General features: G+C 40.7%; 1 pseudogene; it reads left to right on the top strand.

Moving 5' to 3' along the window:
• The first annotated feature begins 2451 nt into the window (after positions 1-2451).
• LOC148036567 (small ribosomal subunit protein uS11y pseudogene) overlaps positions 2452-9806 on the top strand; it is a 30164-nt pseudogene continuing 22809 nt past the window's right edge.

Here is a 9806-nt window from a genome sequence, read left to right as displayed (position 1 = left end):
ATCGAGCAACTGGTAGAGACTATGTGTTGCGTGTTCGTAGGGATGTGCTTACATCCACAAGGTATGAGCGATAGGCACAGGGCTCGGAAAGGGATTTTAGATCATGCTAGACCCATTCTCAGGGATATTGAAAACCTACCTCTTCATCAGGAGATTCTAAGTGGTCATCATGAACTAGGCCAAGACTTGGCTAATGGTTTGCCATCAACAGATAAACCATTAGGGGATTTCAAGTCGTGTGGATTTGATGAATGCTTTGCCATCGGTGGGTGGTTGCAATGGTCTTAAGCATGTGATTATCGAGTCACACGTTATTAACGTTTCAATATCTAAGTGCCAGAATGGGAAAAATCATAATGAAGTGGTTTGTGAGAGTGTGTCTCGCCATGTTGAAATTGTAAATGGGGATAATGAGCCAGTTGAACATCATGTTGGTATAGATTTGGCTATGATGCATGTTGATCGTGTTGTGCTTGATATTTTTACATCAATTAGATGGTTGTGATTTTGGGAATCACCACAATGTGGAAAACTCCATGGTTAATGAGTCATGTGTTCATAATATTGCTATTTTTGATGCCCAAAATGGTGGATTGTGCTCCGTTTTACATGCTTTGCCCACAACGGATGTTCATCCACCAACATCGGTACTGCTATTTCAAGAGCTGGATGTGCATTCCATGGAAAGTTTTTCTGAAATGTGTGAGAGGTGTTTAGCTAAGTTGTGGAGATGCGAGACTTGGGTGCAAGGGTTAATTTTGTTTGGAAGGCACTGCTGTCGAAATGGAAAAGTAATGTTGCTACCATTGCAACGTCCACCATAGCCATTGCATGATTTGTTGCATGGTATGCACCCTCAGAGTAGGATATTTAAAAATAACATAAGAGCATACAACAATGCTCTTGCATTTGTATCACTCGGAGCTAATGTTGACAAGCTACATGTTGTCGGGAATGGTTACACCTTTAGAGTGCATGGCTTTGTGTTTATCATCGTATAGGTACTTTGCTTCCTGATGTGCAACATCAAGAAAGGCCAAGATTTTCACAACTCGAGCATGAGTTGCTTAATTGGTTGGGGATTATGCATGATTTATTACCAAATTTGCTAGGGGAGCTTCAATGTATGATGCATTGACACAACATATATGCACTGGCTTTTAGGTCTGTGGGTTTGCAACTACAAAATAATCTCGCACAAGAACTAAGAACGAGTATTTTTGGTGTTTAAAGAATCAACAAATAGTACTCTACTCTTGTAGCAAAACTGAGGTTGCAGCTATCATGTTGGGATAGGGTGACAAGGATACTCTTAATCATTGGGATATTCATGTTTACACTCAGGGTGGTCGACGTGTTGCTATTTCAAACTTGCATAGAGCATATATGCCAATGTTATATGTCCTCCTTTTTCCTATAGGAGATGATGATTGGCATGTAAAGGTTCCCTATAGTAATTCCAGTGTTCATGTTAACATATATGAATTGTCTAATGAAAATTGTGTTACCCAAATGCAATTTTATGCATTCCGTCTTCAGGTGTGCGAAGATAGTTAGGTGTGCATATTGCGCAGTGGTTGGCTATTGCAACAATTTATTGTTGATGCTTATTGTAGTATAGAGTAGTTATAGGTTAACTTGGTGTCGCCGGAATCAATCAATGTTGTGATTGGAGGCCTACAAAGGCTCGACAGACATGGTGGGGGAAAATGATAATGGGCCAATGCAGATTGTTGGTGCCTTTGTTGGCAAGAGGATAGTTTTACTGTCGCCATTCATGGGTGGGCCAAGGAACATGTATCAATTATATCAGGATGCCATGGCTATAGTGTGATGCAAGGGAAAACTTGACCTTTTTATAACAATGACATGCAATCCAAAGTGGTTGGAGATAACTAATGCTTTGTTTCCTGGACAAAGTGCTTATGACCATCTGGATTTGATTGCTCATGTGTTTCATAAAAAAACATGCTGATTTAATGTACATGTTGTTGCGGAAGAACCTCTTTAGAAAGGTTGTAGGCAATGCTACTGTGATTGAATTCCAAAAGAGGGGGCTACCACATTCTCATACTTTGCTAATTTTAGAGTCGTCTTTCAAACCTTTTTGAAGCATGTCACTACGATAGATTGGTTTGTGTTGACTTGTTGGATAGAGTTAAGTTTCTAGACTTATTTGAGACAATTTCAAAGTGCAATATTCATGTCCCTTTCAAAGGATTGAACCCCAAGAGTCCTTGTACGGATAAGGGTAGATGTACTAAAGACTACATGCAAAAATTAGTTGACATGACAACAGTTGATAGTTCTAGTTATCCCATTTATCGAAGATGAGATGATGGAAACTCTGTGATCATAAATGGTAATGTTATTGATAATGAATGGATTGTTCCATATAATCCTTTCTCAAGTAAGAAATAAAATGCACACATAAATGTGGAGGTGTGCTCAATGGTTGTGACTGTTAAGTATTTGTATAAGTATGTGTACAAGAGGCATGACTGTGCAACTGTCACATTTTCTGTTGGGGTTGATTTAGCACAGAATGGTGTCGATGTTCGCAAGGTGGACAAGATTCAAAGTTATTTGGATGCACGATATGTTTCTACCTCTGAGGCATGTTGGCGGATCTATGATTATGCATTACATGATGAAAAACGTGATATACAATGTTTGCAGGTTCACTTACCTGGTGAGAACTATGTGGTGTTTTGAGATACGGATAGTATACTTGATGTTGTGCAGAATGAAGACCTCCAAAAAAGTACTCTTACCGAATGGTTTGTGTGCAACCACATTCATCCAGAGGCTAGGGCTATTCGCTATCAAGTCTTTCCAATGTATTGGGTGTGGAATGCATGACATAAGATGTGGACTAGGAGGAAGCGTGGGAATACATGTGGTCGGATGTATTTTGTGGCACGTACCTGTGGTAAGCTCTACTATTTGCGGATGCTTTTAACAAAGTGTCGGGGATGTACTTCTTTTGAAGAATTGTGTACTGTTGATAATGTGATCTATGATACTTTTAGGGATGCTTGCAATGCAAGAGGCATGTTGGAGGGTGATGATGAAAATGTTGTGTGCTTGGAAGAAGCTACCTCTGTACAAACTAGTGCTCAACTCAATACTTTGTTTGTTGCAATTTTGGTCTTTTATGAGCCAGCTCGGCCTGGCCATCTATGGGAAAGATTTTTGGTAGAGGATATCATGTATAGATTGTAGCTATAGCACGTGCATGCCTCTCTTGGTGTTCTACAGCGTGAGGCATCTAACATGGCTTTGTTATATCTGCAAGATCTTTTGCACCATGTAGGGTGAAGAATCTTTGATTTTGATGGGTTGCTTGAACCTCATCAACCAAACTCACAACTGCATGCTAACCCTCTTTTGCAAGATGAATATGCATATAACACATTGAAACAACATAGGATTTCTGAATCCATGGAGGAAATGTTGAATGAGGGACAAAGAATTGCCTTTAGTGCAGTTATGGATGCTGTTGACATAGATATTGGGGATACATTCTTTTTGGATGGTCCTAGTGGGTCTGGGAAGACTTTCCTGTATAAATGTTTACCTGCAAAGGTGCATAGTGGTGGCCGTATAACACTGGAAATAGCATCATGTGGCATTGCTGCCTTGCTCTTTTACTAGGTGGTCATACAACTTACTTATGGTATGGTTTAAAATCCCAGTAGAATTAAATAATCGATACACAAGTAACATTCCTGTTCAAAGTGACCTTGCTCGGTTATTGAGACAGTCGAGTCTTGTTTTGTGGGATGAGGCTCCTATGACCTATCGATACGCCTTTGAAGCAATTGATAGAACTCTAGGAGATGTTATGAGTTGTGATAAGCCATTTGGTGGAAAAATTGTTTTATTTGGAGGGGATTTCAGGTAGGTCTTGCCGGTTGTGGTAAAGGGAACACGTGAGAATATTGTTAATGCTGCATTGTGTTACTCTGATTTGTGGCATTACATAAGGGTGCTAAGGCTATCTAGGAATATGCGAGTGTCAACAACTAGTAGTGTAGTGGACAATGGGTTCATTTGTTGGATTCAAGGAATAGGAGATAGAGTGGGTATTACCAAAAGTTGTGATAAGTTGTGTGTTCCACCTAGCATGGTGTTGAAAGGGTAGTCTATCAAAACCTTGATTGGTAATGACGTGTCCAATGTGGGTGACTACACATCATATTTTAGTGAGCGTGCTATACTTTTCTCATAGAATATAGAGGTGGCTACTTTGAATGATCATGCATTGCAATTGATGCTAGGGGAGGACAAACAGTATTATAGTGCAGATTCGATTGCAGAGATCGACGCCTCATTTTTGTACTCTATTGAGTATTTAAATAGATTGGACCTTGGAGGTGGATTTCCTTCTCATTTATTGTTGTTGAAGATAAATGCACCTATTATTCTTCTTAGAAACCTAAACCCAAGAAGGGGTATGTGTAATGGTACGCGGTTAATATGTAGAGCTTTCAATAGAAAAGTGATAGATACTGAGATAATAACATGGAAAAATGTGGAAGAATGAGCTTTTATTCCCCGGATTACTTTTATTTCCAATGCTACACAATTGCCATTTACTATGAAACGGAGGTAGTTTCCTATCCAGTTAGTATTCGCTATGACAATCAATAAGTCACAGGGACAGACTTTGTCCATTGTTGGGCTTTATCTAAAGGCGCCAATATTTACACATGGTCATCTGTATGTTGCATTTTCAAGGGTAAAATCTTTGCATGGTGTGAAAGTACTATTGGGTGAAAAGGATGGGGATATGACCACAAACATTGTATACAAGGATGTTCTTCGAAAGGTGCAGTAATGTGCATTGCTTTCTTTGCAGAGATGTAGTTATTGACGATCATGTAGGGACATTGGTTTTGCATATATGTGAATTGCTCTATGTGCCCTGTTTGGTTGGCATATACTCTCTTGAAAGTAAATTATTTTTTATATTTTGCTATTTATTTAACTTTTATAGATGCCTACCCTAGAGTGGCACTATTACCCAGCTTCTATACTGCACATTGCGCGCAGTAATGAGTGATGAGATCATAAGAAGGACACTTACAAGTGTCATTGAGCATTTACATGATGATGTTAATGTTGACATCAAGATCCCAGTTTTTATTGAAGTTGTACATTGTGGATACACACGATGTTTTCGGGTGCATATGTACGAGGTTGACCATAATAAGAGATTTCAACGCTCTCATACTGATAAGATACCGAAGCATTGGTTTAAGTATGGGTTCAAGGATTTATGTTATTTTGTGACATTGCATCAATGTTTGTCAGTATCTACTAAATGGTTCACAAATGTTTGACTAGGTATTATTATTGTTGGGATGAAATGATCTTTGTTAGCTGCTCCACGTACTTATATTGTGATTTTTGTTCAAATGCAAGTGGTAAAGAGAGAGGTAGGACTATTGCATCACCCATGCAATTACCAATGGAAATTGTGGGATCATTTCCTACTTCATCTTTGCATGTTTTGATCAAGGAGGAAGATTTTGTTAATAATTCCTCAAAGAAGAGAAAGCTTTCTTTCTATTAAACATCTTGGGAACATTGTCTTTTTTTGTTGGAATCGGCCATTTGCCTATGGTACTTGGAAACACTCGGGTGCCTTATACTTGGCCTTCGTGGCTTGCTAATGGAAGGTCTCTTATACTTGGTCTTCGTGGCTTCATTTAGACTAGGTCTCTTATAGAAATTCTTTTTGTGGTGCTTGGTCTTCGTCTCGATTATGACCCGTTTCAATATAATGTTGTTGTTTCTAGGCATAGTGTCTATGGCACTCTAATGGTGCATGAGAATTCCTTTTCTTATGCTTCATCTTTGTCTTTTCTTCACTTTCTTTCTTTCTCTCCTCCTTTAAAAAGTATATATTTAATACATTAGGAGGGAGCACGCTATACGTCATCTCAATGCTCTTCAGGAGCTACTGTAACATTGTGAGGAGGCCTAAGATACTTGGTAAGAAGGGTCTGCTATGGAAGTAGCCTTTTATGCTAATATGCACATTTAGGGGTGTGGTTGACAGGAAGGGGTGACTGCACTTGGTGAAGCGGTTGTTGTTCATATTTTAAAGGATTGCCATACAAACGGAAGGTAGGAGCATAGCCCTCATCATGAGGTAGGCCATTGCATAGCTATCGATTCTTGCATTCAGATGATAAAAAAGAGTGGCGACAGTTGAGCCTTTTCCACTGCGGGCTTTTGCTTGAGCAAAATCCTGAGTACCCTAAGATAATTATAGGTAGTGATGAATGTGGGGCCGGGGCAGGATGAAAAATTGTCAAGGAAGTGTGTGATGGATGGGCATATGTCCCACTCAGTGAAGATAAAGCACTACTTTAGACTCCCAATATTCACATTATAGATCTTGGGAAAATCATACATGCCATGCACATCCAGGTTATAGTCTAGCCCTATTCTCTATGGATATGGCATGTAGGTGGGATTGTTGTGCTCCTCTAGTATGGTGTTATAGTTCGCTTGGGCTTCTATCTACTGATGATCTTTGGGATCTCCAAACCTTGCCTTGCCAATAGTTTGTAGGCTCTTTCTGCCACCTTGTAGGGTATTTTTCTCTTTCATCCGTCCCCCACTGATTTCCTAGTCATTGTGTGAGCCTGATCACATGCTCCACCACTCTTAGAGATAAGTCTCTATCTAAGGAGTGAGGGTAGTGGAAGAAGAACTCAAAAGATCGGCATTTATTCTCCCACTACTCCCAGAGAGCTAGTTCTTGGGCCTAGTTTATGGGATAACATTCTTCTCTTTGCAGGATCTGGACTTCAAGAACTTACTACAATTAGGCTCTTAGCCCTCTTTTTGCTTGCTCCACCATCTCTATTCTCTTCCTTTTTGCTTCCATTACCCTTTTTGGAACCACACTTCTCTTGGGATCTTCAAGTAGTATCTCCTACCATGGTGGGCTAGGTTCACATGGTTGCTCTCCTCATCTTGGCCTTGCTTAAAGTTTGGCCCCTCTTCTTGCACTGGCTCTCTTGGATTTTCAGTAGATTATTTCATATGCTATCCTTGCTCTCCAAACCCTAGCTCCACCAGCTCCTTTTTCGAGAGCCTAGCTTGCCTCAAGTACTATCGTTGTTGCTCACATTTAAGTTAGTGTTGGCTGTAGGGGTGCACTCCTGGAGATCATACCTTATGGCTATTCTTATAATTTTAACCTTCCTTTTTAGCCCTTCTACTATGTCCTCACCTTCAGCTTGGGTCACACGCAACATGGTATTAAGAAAGGCTTGCCTACTAGACTTCTATACTTGCCTCCACTACTTCTGCCCTTGCTAGTGCCATGATTCATTCACTTTTCTCCAAGGCAAGGAATTCAACACGGTCCTTGAGCCTTCCATCACTCTTTTCTTCCCAAGTCCTAGCCTTCTCCTCCATCTTTTCTATGCTCTAAGTCTGGTATTGAGATAGCATTGTTACAATCTGTTCTTGCTCCTTCCAGGTCTCGAGCATCTTCTCCTTATATTGTCTATGGTAGTTTAGCTACTCTTCTAGTCACATGGAGTTGATTTTACACCTCAACTAGCCTTTTAGCTAACACCTCATCTTTTTGTGCCTTAGCATCACGTAGTTCTGTGAGTAGCAGTTCCTTTGTTTGTTTCTCCTTACAAAAACTCTATATAGGCCTGAGTTTTCATTCTTTCCAACTCCTCGATGAGCTCATCCCCTATTTTCTTCAGTTGCTTGAGGCGCTCCTCCATATTATTATTTTGTTGTAAAAGGATTAAGAAATCCATCTCCAGCCCTATCTCCTCCCTTACCTTTGCATCACAGGGATATTTTGTGCTCTCTTATTTCTTATTTTCCTCCACTTTCTTTTGCGCTTCCAACTCCTTTAGGCCATTTATTTGTCTTTTTTGGGTGGCTATTTGTCTCATCTTTTCATCTTGATAAGCTAACACTGTATCTCTTTCCACCTCTAGCTCTTGCAACACTACCTTCCTCTCTTCCTTCAATTGGACTAGAAGCTCTTTTACATATTCATCAATATTCATTGGCACTGGCATAGTCGAGGGTATGGATGTCATTGAAGCTTTTATTTTGGGATTCTTAGGGTCTTTTCTTGACTCTACATCTACAGTGACCAGCCTCTTCATCCCTATTCCACTTGGCAAAGAGTGCGAGGCTTCCTCCTATGTAATTTGTAAATATAGACGAGCATGGGTGAAGGAACAATGTAAATAGAAAAGGAATAAGGAAAGAGGACCTAGGCTAAAATGGTCGGTCATGTAAAAAAGGGATGGGTGCCCAAGGAGGAGCTAGGGTATGTATAAAAGGAAAAAAGTGAATGAGTAGGTTCTTCTTGTGTGGCCAAAACTAGCTCTCTTATTGTTGTTGTTGTTGTTGTTGCTTGTGCTTGTGCTTGAGAGAGGGAGTGTGTGAGTGTGGGGGACTGTGGTGGAGAAGCTCTCCATATTCTCCTCTCTCCTTCTTCTCTTCTCTTATCTCACACATGCTACAATGGAGCTTGGAGCTTAGAGCTTGAGGATCAAGCTTGTTTTAGCTTGCACCTTGGATCATGGAGCTACCTGAGAGCTCATACGAGGAGGCAACTCAATATTGGACATGAAGGTAAGCTTACTACACTCGTAGGCATGAGTGCACACGGCTATTTGAGAGGTATCCATTGCACTTGGCTTAAAACGCTTGAAACAATAAGCAATCATGGGTGGGTCTTGGCGGTTGAGTGTGAACTCCCATAGAGCTGCTATACTATGCCGACTAGGTACTGCACCCAAGCCATCACATTGCTTTGGTTCACTATGACTTCTGCGGTTTCCTGTGTAGTGGTAGGTGTGGCAACAATGATAGGTTGTTGTGGATATAATGGGGCCTTTCCCTTGCCTGCCCCACAGTAGGTCCTTGAGCTACTCCTATTACTGCGGCATTAGTGCATCTTCTAGGCTCATCCTTGCCAACTCTTCTGATTGGGAGGTTTGCTCAATTGACAATCTAAGGGTGAGAGCTACCTGCTCATTATATTATCTTTTTAGCCTTCCCCCCTCATCTTTTTACTTCCTTCTTCATTCTTCTTTAGCCCTTTTAGATTCTTCTTCAGCCTTTTGTAGGCATTTCTCCTCTTCCTCTTGCTTCGTCTTTCATTCCTCTTCTAGCTTCCTTGATTCTTTTTGTGCGGCTTCTAAGTCTTTCTCCCCTCATGTTGTAGAAAAATGTTGTTTTAAAAACCCCTTATTTTGAACTCACGTATATATACATATATTCATGAGTGACCCCCCCAAGGGAATTATCAACATAATCTTTTCCTTTTCTCCCTAGCTTGATGGGGCAGACCCCTCCTCACCTCACTCACTAACATTTCTTTCACTCAAACCCTCTTGTTGTTGTTGTGCATGGAGGTGAGCTTCCTTCTTCTTTGCAGCTTGTTCTACTTCTTCCTTTTGTACTCTCACAATTTCTTTATCCCCCAAGTTTTTGGTAGACAATGAAATTGGGGTGCTCACCTTAATGGGTGAATGCATTGGTGACCCATGGGTTAATGAGTGCTCATGTGTTTCTTCCACCACTTCTTCCCTCTCTACATCTCCCACAGCTCCCTGGAGTATGGTGGTTGGCATGCCCCTAAACTGTTGGATGTTGGTTTCTTTCTTGCTATCTCTGCTATGGAAGTCGAACAATCCCCACATGTTGCTTTAGGGACTATGGCTAGTGCTTTTTGCTGAAGAATTGATGGTCTTACACACATAGCCATTCTAGTTGATTTCATACAAGGACCTAGCTCC

Source organism: Lygodium microphyllum, chromosome 5, assembly GCF_053477565.2.
Source record: "Lygodium microphyllum isolate KBCC chromosome 5, Lygodium_microphyllum_v1.1.10, whole genome shotgun sequence".
In the NCBI taxonomy this organism is placed as follows: Eukaryota; Viridiplantae; Streptophyta; class Polypodiopsida; order Schizaeales; family Lygodiaceae; genus Lygodium; species Lygodium microphyllum.
This window is presented reverse-complemented; position numbering and strand designations above follow the sequence as displayed.